Below are 15,267 nucleotides of genomic sequence, written 5' to 3' on the forward strand. Positions count from 1 at the left end.
CGAGTGAAGCAAGTTCGACCAACTTCATGTCTATTGAGACGGTGTGCGCCTATCACACAACGCTGTCGCACCGTCCGCGTAGTGGCTACACGGAAACAAGAAACGCTTGGACGCACTCTTTCTATATAGCGTCGCCTGTTGCAGTGAAGGCCATGTCATTCAAGGGGAAAGGGGAGCATGGGTGAAAGAATGGGTGTTCAGTGGCTGGCATGCTATCGCGGACTGAGCGTCTTCATCAATTACTTAAGTTCCCCCCTCTTTACCAAACTGTGTCCGACGCCGAACGCGCGCCCTCTAAGGAAAGCGAAGACACCATTAAAGGCCGACGAAAGACGAACGAACCACCCCACGCCCTTTCATGTCTCTTAAAGCGAAGTGGAAGCCGGCACTGCTGACTCGGAATTGCTGCGCGTCCCGTCGGAGAGAGATGTGGTAACCCGACGGTTTCTTCCGAGGGACCGCAGCCACCCACTGGAGTGCTGCTGAGGTCCTGCAAAAATTCTTTCGAGATAATTACTCTCGGGAAGCTGAACGTTGACAGAGCTTGACGTCGCAGACTGTGAGGTGTTCGTTTCCCTGAGCTTGCAAATGCTTCTTCTAGAAGCTTCCTCCTCGTCCTCCTTCTCTCCCCTTTCTATATTTCCTCTCACTTCACCTCCATCTCTTTCTTTAGGCGCTACATATACGCATGATGACAATAGACCCAAGGCTATGAGACTACAGATAGCAGCAGTAACCTTGGATAAAGCGAACAAATAAATTATACCTACTCCTTCTCCTTCGCAGTGATCATCACCGCGGTGAAAATTCATGGATAGCTGACAAGCTGCCCCTGCGCTTCGTGTTCGAGCCGTTTCCACTCTTGGGCAGTCTCCAACTGTGAGTATAAGCTCACCTGTTCATTTTTCTCACTCGTCTTTTAAACACTGCCTTCGGGCGAAAAATGTCTTAAGCATACGAGACCTCAAGTCTCCTATTGGTCGAAGAACTTGACGGCGGCGCTTGCCCGCTGCGTTCTTGCGTTAGCACCGTGTATGCAGGCTACACCGAGCCGGCTTAAGAGTTAGTATAAGCTGTGTCTGCGCTATCAGCCGCACACACAGACAACCCATGCACGAGACGCGCGCCTCCACAAGTGCGGGCATGCGTAACTTAGCGCGTGCGTACCTATGTGCGTGCGTACCTATGTGCGTGCGTGCCTGCGTGCGTGCGTGCCTGCGCGTGCGTTCGTACGTACACGCACAAGCGTCCGTGCGTGATTTCCTGCGCACACGCGTCGATGGGTGTATCGCTGACGTTTGCCGACTCGAGTCCATCCGTCTTCGTATATCTCCCGCTCTGGCGCGCTCACGCGCGCGTTCTTCGGCACGCCATTAATTCCTCTTCGTCGCCGTAATTGCTTTCCACCGGTTTTTTTTTAAGTGGCGCGCGTCGGACCCGGCTCGAGAGGCGACCTTCTATGCATCGCGCGAACCAACTTTCGGAGACGCGGGCGGCTCTGTCGCGCAATGTCGCAGCCGTCCCGCTCACGCACATATGCATATGGATGTCTGAGCTACTGGAATTACACGACCCTCGAAATCAATCATCTGGAAGATGTCTACGGGTGAAGCCCTTGGACGGAAGATTGTTCGACAGCACTTCGCTCTCTTTACTTGTTTGTTTCTTTCTTCCGTTCGGTTCGTATCAGTTACGTATATGTCGGAGTGATAACTGTGAACCGGATTACGTCGATTCCTTTGACAGCTGTCGACGACGCATACGGTTTCTCCGCTTTGAATGTTTCCGAGCAAAGCTTGCCAATCGATTTGTCTTATTTATACTGCCATTATTAAACTATTTTGTACTACGTGAGCCTTAATGTCTTCTTGTTATTGCTTTACGTATTGCTTAGGCAACAAATCACAGTGATATTAATAGTTGATTATCGTGTTGAAAGTTAGCGCACTTGTGCGCTTACCGAAAAGGACCCGTGAGAGGCTACAAAATGAGAATGAGGTCGAAGATCGAACTTGAGTTCCTCATCCGACGCTAGGAAGCTTAGTAAAAAAAAAAAAAAAAAAACATTTCAATCTAATTGACACGAAGAGCTGTCATCGAGAGCATGAAGATGGCTTTGCATAAATGTCCTCATGACGACGTCGTCAACCGATGTCACTTTCACGACGCAGACATTACGTATATGTTTCGGTCCTGGTCCAAGATCTGTACCTATAGACGGCGGTGATGGGTGCGCCAACGCCAACGTGCTGCCCAACGTCGTTCGTATAGGCGTGGCCGCAGGGGCGACGACGCAGTTACGCGCCTGCGTATCGCGTCCCGAGGTCTAGGCGCCTGTAATCCGCGGCGTCGGAAGCTTCCGCGGTCGCTCGAGGAACAAAAGGTCTCCATTGGCGGCGGCTCCCTTTGAAACTTCGGGCAGCGACGTCGCAAGCGCTCGCCGCTGTATATGTATACGGCGATGCGAGAGTCGAGATGATCAAACAAACCGCCACGGCCGCGTATACTTCTCGTCAGCGAAACAACGACCACGACAAAAGCGGCAAGAGGGAAATGGCGAGCGACGACCGCGGAGGACTAACGGCTGTCGGAGACCGCATGCGACAGAAACTGCGCGGGCGGCCCCAAAGGGGGATGTCACTGTGTCGGCCTGGAGCCCGCGACACATTTCCGCTCCAGTCGCGCGCGGTTTTTACGAGGACGTATATACGCCGCGGTGCCGTGCCCACAAGGCACAACAAAAAAGACCGCGCCGACTGTCCGGCACTAGGTTATGGTATACGGGCGAGTGACCGGCGGCCGTCGCCTGTCCGAGGTCCGAGGCGTGTAACAGGGAGCGGCGAAATATATATTCGCGGCTGGCAAAAGCCGTGGCGCTGGTTAGCTCCCGTCCTGCGGCGGCTGACCGAGAGGGACATACGTTAGCCGCGGTGCACCTGCGACGTGGGGCTTTGAGGCGGAGCCGTATGCCTTCGTGTTCAGACTCCAAGAGGCGGGCAACGTGAACCTTCGCCACCGGTCGTGACGCGACGTGTACCTTATGCGCGGCTGTCGGCCCTCGAGACGAGGCCCGTCGAGGAGAGATGTCCCCAACTGGAGTGGCAGCGAGACTCATAAGTACACGGCGCCCGAACGTGCTATGTGCTCTCCACATGAACGTGGCACCTTCTACACGTGTCTGTGAGATTTCTTTTTTTTTTTTTCATGTAGGGGGTGAGGCGTGATTCGATGCGTCACCAGTGAAATGAGCAGCTGATACTGTAAGAGATTAACATCTCTTGAAAAAGTTTTGGCCGGCTCACAACCGTTGTCATGCATTGCTTACTATTCAGGCCCAAATATTGATTCAGAGTAAAGTGAACAAGAATACATGCTTAAACATAGTGCGGTATGCCGACATGAGTACTTTGGCTTGTCAACTAGATGCCAGACAGATTATCCCTTATGAAAATGGTTATGTCCTTTATGTTTACTGTATGTTTCCCGCAGTTCACATGAGGAAATGTCCTTTATGTTTCCTCCATGTTGAAATTTGGCCACTGCTTTTATGTTTCCTTTGTGTGTCCTCCCTTTATGTATCCCTTATGTTAACGTACTTTGTTTCCTCCATGTTGAAATTTGGCCACTGCTTTTATGTTTCCTTCGTGTGTCCTCCCTTTATGTATCCCTTATGTTAACGTACTTTATGTTTCCTCCATGTTGAAATTTGGCCACTGCTTTTATGTTTCCTTCGTGTGTCCTACCTTTATGCATCCTTTATGTGGCCGCAGTGACTAAATCCTGTATTTTACGTAGACATGCATAGATGAAGAGTTCCGTGTGCACATTTTACATTTATAAATTTTTCCTGAGTTAAAAAGTTTTGCATTGGTTTTCATTGTAAGGTTACTGTTCCCTACATGATGCAGCGCACAGATTGAAACTCTGCTATGGCACAGAAATTCATGCCAATTTGTTCTAAAATTACAAACTAATTAGACTTCATAGATTATTTCAGTATAACACTTGGAGTACCACTGTACGTTCCTCACTGCAGTGCTGCTGTTCTAGTTATGTCTTTGTGACTAATATAAAATGTAATGTTTGGATGGAAAGATCAGGTTGGATCAGTGCTTGCACTTTTAAAAGAAAGTTTTGACTATACTTTGCAAAGGTTTGTCTGAAACTACGAACAGTTTATTGGACTATCTGGATGTTACTTCAATTTGCCAGGGCTGCTCACAGCAGACCTCAGGAATGTAGTGCTTGGGTGAGAGCTCACAAGGCACCTGAAAAACAAAACAAAAGCCAATCTTTTTCACTTATTCAAAAATATTCATATAAGCAAGAACAGCCTGGCTTTATGCACACAGCTAAGAAACGTGGAGCAGTCAAAAACAGATCATAAAAACATCAGGGCAACACAGAAGCTTTTAACTAATTGTTGTTTGAAAGAGACTGAGCTGCCAGTCCACTCAGGTATTAAATTGCTCACAAATTCTTTTAAACATTTCTGCAGCAGCTGCTAAGTAGTACATGACCTATAGGAGTAGGCAACTGGCCAACAAATCTTTGTGTGCCTGCTTGTACAGATGTCTCGTAGTTATATCTCAAGTGGTTACACTGTTATATGGTAAAATTCAGGCGGGAATAAAACCAGCCGCAAACATCAGACTACCTGGGAAATTATCACCAAAACTTAAATATCTAGTAAATCAAATGAACAATCGATTACGAAGGGTCTGAAACCTAGACCGCGATTTTGTAGTGATCCCTTTTCCGATGCTACTCCTTTTGCTCATTGATCTGACCGACATTCCGCTATCGTTATTAACTAGAACAGCCAGCCGTGGAAGGTGGGTCATAAGAGTGGCAAACATCGAGCGCAAAGCATCGCAAGAAAATCGCATCCCTTATTAGGCAGTGTTACAAGCCACTGTCTTTAACAATCGCAGGAACTCACATCCTGTTCTTCGGATGAAAATATTAATGAAAACGAGCGTCTGATTGACATGCCTCGATTAAAAAGAAATTTCGCTGTTGTAATGTCGGTCTATATTTGCCCTACAATAAAAAAAAAAATACACGAGCACGTCGAAGAACACAAACAATGCAGACAAGTTCTCGCGAAGCTGGACTTCAATCTGAACACTATCAATAAAGTAATCTTCAGACAAGCTAATATCTGTTCAAATGTCAAACATCGCAGTCGCGTGCCAACTCGCGATGCCCGTGACACATCGACATGCATTACACACGTAACTTGCGGAAATTCATATCTACGAAAGAATTTCTTGCCGGGAAACTACCGAGAAAACCGTAACTTTCAGCGTTTACATAAATATTTGCCCATTAAGTCCCAACAACCAGCGGTGGTAGCACATCACTCCATAAAGCAAGTAAGCGGTAAGAAATAATACATTTCACGGAAACTCCCCTCGTGAAACGCTTTGCTAAATGCGCACAGCAACATGGTCAACGTACGCTCAGAAAGTGTTCTGTTGTCGTTCCACAAAGCTTACTACATGAACCAAAAGCTGCGGGAATGCGCGCAAGCGTCAGACCTGGTATGGTATGGTATGGTAGTCCTTCTGCGATGGCGCACACCTACTGTGGGGGATTGGCCAAGATTTGGATGAAATTAGGCTATCTTTATTAAAAACTGAAAATGGTAAAGCTAACTGGAGGAAATGAACAAAAATAAAATGTTTAGGAATTCAAGACAATCTCTTTGTAGCAATTATAAAATCCTCCACGGTTGAGCAAATATCCCTGTGGCACTGTCCAAGAGAGGAGGCTCCTAGAGAAAGGATATACATAATTGAAAAGCTCAAACCAAGCTGTGTAAATCTTGATTCTAGATTTTTTCTTAAAGAAGTGAAACGGCGGCAGAATACTGCTTACCTTCAATGTGATCAGCAAACGGCTTCTTCGTCTCGCAGGCACCACGCGACGACGCTCTTTCCGGCGCGAACACTGTCGAATTGCCGATGAACACCAGCGCAGGAAAGCACAACTTTCAACAAATTCTTCCACGCACCATAATTCGAAGCCACAGTATCAGGTATTCCATGAGCGAACGCGGACAGGCGAGAACAAAGGCAGCTAGGACGGGCTCTGTAGTACACAAGACATTGGCGTATCACAGGAAACATAAGTCGAACTAATGGCGTTACACGAGTCCAGAGGTTTCCTGATGGTTAATGCACACGGTACGGATCACAGTTTGTTTAGGCACTTCGAAAATATGATTAAATTACCGTGTAACTGCAACGAGCACTCTCGCCGCTTACAGCAACACAACGTGGCCCAGCTCACCGTCAACCGTCACACTGCAGCAGCGCCCCACTGCGGTTAAAAAGTGAATTTAGCCTCCGAGATTGACATTTCCTTTTAGGGCGTGCATTTTAGAAAAGCACGGCCTTTGAGATTAAAAAAGTCGTTGCTAGAAGGAAGGCTGGTATTTAAACACAAATTATTGAGTTTGAAGTGTCTTGGTGCGCTGCCTTGTTTTTTTAAAGTATATGCAGAGATTTTAGACGAACTATGCGCGAACTTTTGCCGGCGGACACGAGCCAATGAGCGCGCATCATGTGCAGCTCTTTCGCTTGAGATGGCGCACGGTGTGCGGGCAGCCGCGATAGCTGTGATACCCACCGATCAGAAATTGGGAATCGCCACGCATATACACGCTTCTTATGGCGCCCAGTGGCGTGTTTTTGAGAATGTCAGGCCTTATCTGGAATAGGTGGAACCATATTTGCTCGTAGCGTAAGGAATAAAGACGACAAAATGTGGCGATGGCTGGCTTGCAGCGGCAGCGGAACTTCGGCCAAAGTGAAACAGGCGTACTGCTTGCATGCTCGCGTAATCAAATACGACCATACTCCGCACACAACTTTCATACTCAGCCAACTCACAATTATAAATTGTTCAGTTGTACGCCAAAGCAAGCATCTACGGGATCCGCGCTGCCCTACTTCTACGCGTGCTAATATCGACACAGCTGTTACTCGTACTTATGGTCAGCGCGAAAGCGACAGGGACAAAAGGAAGAAACACAACAACACGGCGCTTGTTCCTTGTTTCCGCGTTGCTTTTGCGCTGTTGCTAAAGGTACGATGAATCGTAACCAACTCGCCCACTTTGCTATCTCGCTACAGCAATCACACGCCGTTTTGAAAAGAAAGGCACTTTTAGCATCAACCGCCGGTTCTGCATTGGTTAGTGACCAAACTTTTGTGTATAATCTGCATGAGTAGTAGAGAAAAGGTATCATGACAAGGCCGAGGCCTGAAAAAAAAGATAGCGTAGAAAAAGCAACATGTCAAAAAGTGCTTCGAAGACCACGGTTTTGAGGTGGAGCAGTGGCAGCATCTCCCTATGTTCGAGCTTTTTTTTTTCAGCTTAGAGCATCAGAAACGTTATAGATATTCAATTTCACTACATTCTTTCGAACTAGGCGTTCTGAAAGTTAGCGGCAGCTCCAGTTGAGCTTTGGAGGTGGCAGCGCTTGCATTTCCCGCTGATGGCTGCAAAGAAATCTTACGAGCGTAATATAGAGACAATCGTAATGTACGTATTAGATATTTATGTGTAATGAGGCTATCATGAAACCAATATAACACCACGAACAGCTACTTAAATGGTTGTATAATCATATACGCTCACAGCATAGTGGCGGATTGGCCGCGGAGGCATCCGCCTCTATTGCGGTTCCTGTAGCGCAAGCCATCGAACACTGCGCGTCGTGCCACCGCGTCTCTAGCCGCCGCGTAATTGTTATTTCTCGTGAGGGATTATTCGCTGCATGAGGCTTTGATGTACGTATGTACTGTTGATGGCACGTGGTGATCAATACGGTCAAGGTATACAGGGAGGGGGAGGCAGGCGCACCCCCCATGTTTTTTTTTTTTACTTTGATACGCCAGTAGGTAAGGTTAATACATCTTTCAGGTAGACGACCTATCTGTAGCATGTGTAAAAAGATAATCACTGGGCGCACTCTATGTTACCTGGATGTGCACTCGAGGTAGTACACAGCCAGGTAACATAGAGTGCCCACACAGGTAACATAGTGCTCATATATATATATATATATATATATATATATATATATATATATATATATATATATATATATATATAGAAGCCAGATATGTAAATTAAGCAGATTATTTCCCTAACTGGAGGCGAAGCGGAGCATCTGCAAGACGCCTGCTATGAGAACCGTCTTAAACATTCAATCAACTATATTTGATAGCCTAGCTGGCACAAAACTTTCATGAAAGTCTTGCATATTAGGTTAAATACTGCAGATTTCTGCATCTGACTTGCTACTGGAGACTAGCAGGTTGAAAAAGTAAAAAATACTTTATATATTAAGAGAATGCATAGCATAAATCATTTGTATACACCATCCTATTTCACGGCAGGCTCAATTTTCCGCACAATGTAGCCACAATTAGTGCCGGTCGGTATGTCTAGTGTGAGGGGTGCAAGCAGTGCCTTTTCCCTGAATCTGCCAGTGACTAACATACAGTACAGATAGCTCTAACTGTACTATTTGCAAAAGATGCTCACTGCGCACATTCTGTTACCTACATGTGCACTCAAGTGCACATGTAGGTAACATATAAAGAGTGCATGCACCATATATAGATTATTGCTCTATGTTACCTACATGCGCACTGGAGCGCACACCTAGGTAACATCCCGCCGTAAACACAAAGGGCACATCCTACAATAATTATAATAAGGGTTGTTTTCTTGGGGCAAAGGAAAGGATAAGTCAAGATTTAGTACTTACAATGACTCTGCAGAGTGTATCAATGGCTGTCACACAGTACAGATATATCTGCCTCTATTATATGTACAGACAGTTGTTATGTGCACTCTATTTCACCTACATGTGCACTCAAGTGTACACTCAGGTAACACATAGTACACACCCAGTTAACATCCTGCCGTAAGCATAAAGGACACATCCTAGAGGCATAATAAAGGTCACATCCTCGAGGTATACGTTAGGATGAGTAAACATGTGGTACACACAAAGTTGGCGTCCCGGAGGTCACACAAAGGACAAGGAATCATAAAGGTCACATAGGGCACAAGAAGGAAACATAAAGGAAACATAAAGGCAATGACCATTTTCATAGGGGATCCGCCATCGCAGCTTCGTATATTATTTATAATCTCCTCGTCTTCACGGGTTAGAAAGGCGCCACGTTTGAATATTGTGGGGCAAAATATTCTCAGCTAAGCTGTCACTCCTGGATGTAATATCTTTCTTTTTTCGTATATCGCGAGCTTCAAGCGGCGTTCGCGTTCACCTAGACGTCAGATTCAATTTGAAACTTACGGCACTTCCGAATACCACATCTTTACGTAAGAATCTTCACCGTAGAGGAAAAAAAGTGCACGGCCTCTCCGTCCATCCGCGTCGCTGTTCTCCTAGCCGTTCACCGATTCCCCATAGCACAACCTCTCTCCCTCCCAAGTGATCCCAGCTCTGCTCAGGCTAATGCAGTCACCGCCGGACGTACGCAGCACAGGCTGCAATCCTTTGACTATTCCTGCGCCGCCGCAGCATCCCACGACCTGCGGCAGTGTCACCAGGTTTACGGAGTGCTCCGTTGTTATGTGCATCGAGGGGAGGGGTATCCGGCGACGAACAGCCGAAAGCCGTGCCGTCGACGACGCCACCACCGCCGCCTCCTTTGCGAGTATACCGGGGCTGGCTGTGCGGCGGCGCGGCACGGCGGCACAGAAAGCGAGACCGCTTGCATTCCGATTTGGCGCGCTGATAGGGCCCAGAGTTATGGCCGCAGCGACGAGGGTCCCATGTTTCACCCGCCGTAGATGGCCTCGGCCCCAACGGCGCAGCAGCAGCAGCCGCCGAGCGCGTACACGCGAGTGCGCGGGTCCGACCCCTCCTCCTTCTTGGGGGCCGTGGCGAATGGACGACTCAGTGGCCGGTGCCGGACCGTAGACCACTGACGAGAACCGACCGCGCGGCGCCCGGTGCAGAGCATGCGACGGCGCTCCAAGTTTATGTCACGGCGCCACTGCAACGGTGATGGCGCGAATGTTTCGACCCCCACCCTTTTCCCGCGTTATCTACATCCTACACTTTGCACACACAGATAGACCGAGAGGTACAGGACTGACGAACGCTTGACGTTTTCGCGTAAGTTTGACGCTGCTGTCGGATGTTTCTTTGTTTCGTTCTTGCTTGCTTGTTTTCCTTTTAAGTTTCCTTACGAACCCTCCCGGGCTTTCCTGACGGTGGCAGCTGGGTGCTGCTGCTGTCTCGCCGAACAGCTTGCCCTTAAACATTCAATTACGTGCCCGATGGTGGGATCGAACCCCGGTCCCTCAGCACAGCTGCCCGATGGTCTAATCATTAGGCTATAACCACACGTATACTTCTATCGTTGCGTGTCCCCGTGTGTGTGTTCTACCGTGTGTGTCACATTCGGGTGGCACAGGCACGCGAGAGCACATGCGCGCGCGCACCATGCAATTTCTTTTACGTCAAAGATGCAGGAATTAAATGAGCAAATTTAAAGCATCTGATTAAGCGCTTCACGAAAGCTTTGCTTCACACAGATTGCACGATGTGCGTTGGGTCTGTATATTTTTTCCAGAACTGTATGGATGTTTCAATGGCAGGGGGGAAATGTCTGTTCATATCGTATATGAAGGCACGAAGATATGTGATGTATATCAAGCGCCGACGTTAAGTCGGCCTTTTCTAGTGTGAACAGGCTTTTAATCTTATGAATATTCATCATGATTCAGCACATGGGGTTTGACGTCACATAGCAGCACTGGGGCTGTGAGAGACGCCGTATGTAGCGAGAATCTCTGATTAATTTTGGCCATCAGGGGTTCTTTAACGTGCGCCTAAATCTAAGTACGCTAGCGTTTTTGCATTTCCCTCCCATTGAAATGTGACAGCCACGGTCGAGAATCCAACCAACGACCTTTGTGCTCGTGCAGCAGAATGTCGATTATACAGTGCTATGGGGACGGGATTTTGTAAGCCTTCAACAGCGTCTGCTGGAGCTCGAAACAGGTTGACCATCGGAGAGGGTTCGGCAGGGAAGACGAAGTGATGTAAAAGCAAATAACAGAATTTTATTACGTCGTTACGGGTGAGCGGTGTGCTCCAAAGAAAAAAAATATATATACAAAACTTTCAGCGTGCGGGCACCTGCACGCAAGGACAGAGAAGATTCGACCACACGTGGCGGCTGGTTGGCTTTCTTATACCTTCCGCCATCCGGGCATCCTCATTCTCTGCTGCCCCCTGGTATAGAGAGCCTTGTCAGGACACGTCGGGGCAACCAACACCGAGGGGCATGGAAGGGAAGCTACTCCTTGACATAGAGGAGTGGAGCGTCGTAAGGATAGGAGTAGGATTTGCACATTCCGCGCATAATCCTGTCGCATACGCATGATGGACAAGTCTTTTGTCCATCATGTGTCCAAGCGTCCAAGACGGTTGACATTTTTTCCATTCATTGCCGCACAAATTGAACCGTAACAATAGCCACTGAGCAAGCGTAGTCACTGGCGTTCATATTGCCGCTGTATACGGTAGTTCAGAAGGTTGTTGAGATGGTGGCTCTGAGTTGAGACCGAGTAACAAGTATGCTCGGTCTCCTGACCTACCTGACGTTGTGCTCATTTAATGTTCATATCGAACAAAGTGCGCTTCGAGAAGGCGAGGGCGCGAGTTGAAGGGAGAGGCTTACATTCTCTCAATAATTTTTGCTTTTCGATTTTTTTTTTGTAGAGAGCAGCCGGGTTTGTAACTTGCATCAATTTTTTTCCCTTGCCCTCTTTCCTGCTCTTCGTAATTGACTTGTACGAAGCCACGCCAGCGCTATCACCGCTAACGGCCACTTGGCAGTGCGGATGATAAGAACCGTGAAAAAATCAAAATATATACTCCTCATGCGGTTGCTTAATTCCACATATATGCGCGACTTGACCGACAGGAGTTCGCCACGCGGTGTTGCGCGCTCGCCTTACAGGAGGACGCGCATATCGCGTGAAGCGAACAAGACGTAACGGAAGCCACCGCCGTACCATTACGCGTTCATGAACCCACCGCAGGAATCGGTCGGCTTCCTGAATGAAAGCTCGGCGAAACGTATGCGCATATCGCGCGTGTATGCAGACACGCACGCACATACACTCGCGCGGACGATGGTGTCTCGCTCGGTGGCGCGAGCGAGCGCACGCAGCTACTTTGTCATTCAGATCGCGGCGAGCGGCATTCAGCAGCCGAGGAGGGAAGACAGGGTGCATCTTCACCGGCGGCCCCGTCCCGTCCCCGCCCGCACGGCGCATAATAAAGCGATTGATCACGCCGCCAAGTGTTGCCGACGCCGCGCAGTCATCAAAGCGTATAGACACAGACACACGCTCGGCGAGCTGTACCTGGCGCACGGAGGATATAGCCGAGCTGTCGCGTGAGAATGGGAAGGAGTGCGTTTTGAGATGAGCGGCGAAGAGTACGCTGGAGAAGCCACCCGCGCGTTCGCCTTCGAGCTGATGGTACCGCTGTCATCGTCGACGGCCTGCTTTACGGCGTAGGAAAGGAAGGTATACTGTCCCGGCACTCCACGTCGCTCATTACGAGTCGGGGAGTCGCGCCGCTGTGTGCGCGGTCACCGGCCCTATATGGAGACGAGGTCGCGGCTGAGGAAGAGCAAGAGACCGGATCGCTCGTTTCCGCCATCGTTCACGCGATCGCACGCGCCGGAGCGATAGGGTGGTCATGTGCTCAAGCCGGTGAAGTGCTATAGTTCCAGTAAGCCGACGAATGTGAATGTGAGAATACGACTGTTATTTGCTAAAGCATAATGTTGAAGGGAGGTAACTTTTTTGGGGACTCACATGCGAAGTCACTGCGGCGTCACTGGAAACGAAGACGCCGATAATGCAGCTCGGGCGGCTCTTGAAGACGCACAAGAAGAGGCCATACCGCTTTCACGATCCGACGCAGCTAGCAGACTTCGAGTGCTTGCACAGGAGATGACGCTCTCTTCATGGTGCACACCAAACAGCCAGACCAACCAGAGCAACCGTCAATACCATCTGCCTTCTTTGATGCATCTCTATATGCCAACTGGACTCCGCCGAAGCGAGGCGACTCTGCTTTATCGCTTATGGTTAGGGGTGGCTTTCACGAAATCTTACTCATTCCGCATTGGAATGGCCGACAACGCTCTCTGCAATGCCTGTCTTTGCGAGGAGACGCTGCAACACATTCTGTGCGACTGTCCTGAATATAATGTTCAGCGACAGTCCCTGGCATCCGTTCTCGCGCACCTTGACACTAGACCATTGTCCCTCGACACGATTTTCACATGCCGCCGACAGAAGACATCGCAGGTGAAGGCGACAAAGGGACTACTTCAGTTTTTGAAAGAGACGGGATTGGACAAGCGGCTCTGACAGTGTTATCACGTACAATGCCAGATTGATAGACTCTACCGGCCGATGTTTGTGTGCTGTGCTATGTGCTCTCTCTCTCTCTCCCCCTTACCCATCTTTCATCGCACCCATCCCTCTCCCATGTGTAGGGTAGCAAGCCGGTTACGCTAAACTGGTTAACCTCCCTGCCTTTCCTTCTCTACTTTTTCCTTCCTTCCTTCCTTCACATGCGAAGCTAGCGAATCTTCGAGTGAAGTGAACAGCTATAATTTGACGTCGCGGCTGTAGTTACCTGATGCTGCCATCAAATTTGCATTGGAGGTCTTAAGATACTAATTAAGGGACCTTTGTAAAGTGTGGAGGTCTGTCCGTATACTTCCCGACCACATAGGAATAGTCTCAGTAATAATTAAAATGGGATGATCCGCATGGGATAACCTAACCGTGCTTGCTGCATGGCTTGCGCACGTACAGTGTGCCATAGATATGCAATTAAACTTTTACGTGTTTCTAAATTATTATGCACACAAGGAAAATGTTAAGCCGGATGAAACGCGACTGCAAGAGGCAGCGCACTCTTGTTCCTTTCGAACAAAATGCACACCGAACCATTTCAACATGCACGCACCGGTATGCTCAGAATGTTGGGAAGCAGGAATAAATTCCCACCCGGAAGCAATCTCGTTTTCAAAACAGAGCGCGTCTTCGAAAGAGATCTGCTGAACTCGTGCCTGTTGCTGTCACGCTATCGGCATTTGTTGAACCTTGGTTTCAAAACACTGCATGAAGGGACAACTCAACCGTTTAATTAAGCGCCGCGAGAACAGTTGCTTCCAATCCATTCCAATTTCTTGGCACGGCACAAAGAACGAACTGTCCACTCGCATTTCACGAGCGGTGCCCCTCTAATTGAAGTCGCTCGACCGAACACTGCGTCCCGCACGCCTTCAGCGTTGGCATCAGCGCAGCTCTTGCGAACGTCCGCGTAGTCCGGCTCGGAGTCCGAGGCAAAAGGCACAAAGACGCGGACGCCTGCTCGTTCTCCGGACCTCGCTTCACGGGACACGAATGGCGACCTCGTCTCGCTGAGTAAACGATGATCCCCGCTGCCGAAGCTCGTAAGGAAACTGCGGTAAGGCAGTCACGCGTAACAAACCTGTTCGACAGATCCATTTCCAGTCGCCGCCGCCGCCGTCTCCACTAAATTAGCCGCGCATTGTCTCACCGCACGTTTCTATAGCGCAGGGAATACGGTTCGTGGCACGACAGTATGACCGATGACCTGCCACAACGCTAGGTGGACGCTGTGAACAGGTACTGAAGAATAGCATAAGTGAGCCAATGAGGTAGGAGTTCTTTGCGACCATAACAGCGCACTTGGTTTTCGGAGAGTTAAACACAAGTCTTCCTCATTGCATAGCGGAGAGCACTGGTTTTACTTGCGGAAGAGGCGGGCAATTATAGTCACACTGGACAGGTCGACGTTCCGCTGTTCCACAGAGGTGTATCCGACTTTAACGTTCACTTTGACAGGCACCGTCCATTGATGTAAGACATAAGCTTCTGGACATCAACTCATTAGTGTCATGTGCTGTCTGTTGGAGGTAAGTGTAACCCACAACCAGTGGGTCGAGTTTATGCTAGAGGGCTTGTGGAGGCACAACTTTCTTGTTATGACCCACTTGAATAGTGTGGAGACGCTGTACAGGCTGCATAAGGCCTCTATATGTTCTCAAAACACGACGCGCCAAGGACAGATTTGCCACATGGCACCACGTGTGCTTCGCCCACCACGGTCAAGGTTGTGAACATTAACTTTTATTTTCTTGTGAC

The 15,267-nt window shown here is 48.8% G+C and overlaps 1 long non-coding RNA gene across 1 annotated transcript in view; it reads left to right on the plus strand.

Moving 5' to 3' along the window:
- LOC142584370 (uncharacterized) overlaps window positions 1-15,267 on the plus strand; it is a 477,159-nt gene that overhangs the window by 240,464 nt on the left and 221,428 nt on the right. Inside the window, exon 3 of the long non-coding RNA XR_012828775.1 lies at window positions 787-879. This is a non-coding gene — a long non-coding RNA (uncharacterized LOC142584370). The remainder of the gene's footprint in view (window positions 1-786; window positions 880-15,267) is intronic.

This window comes from Dermacentor variabilis, chromosome 6 (assembly GCF_050947875.1).
Source record: "Dermacentor variabilis isolate Ectoservices chromosome 6, ASM5094787v1, whole genome shotgun sequence".
Lineage (NCBI taxonomy): Eukaryota > Metazoa > Arthropoda > Arachnida > Ixodida > Ixodidae > Dermacentor > Dermacentor variabilis.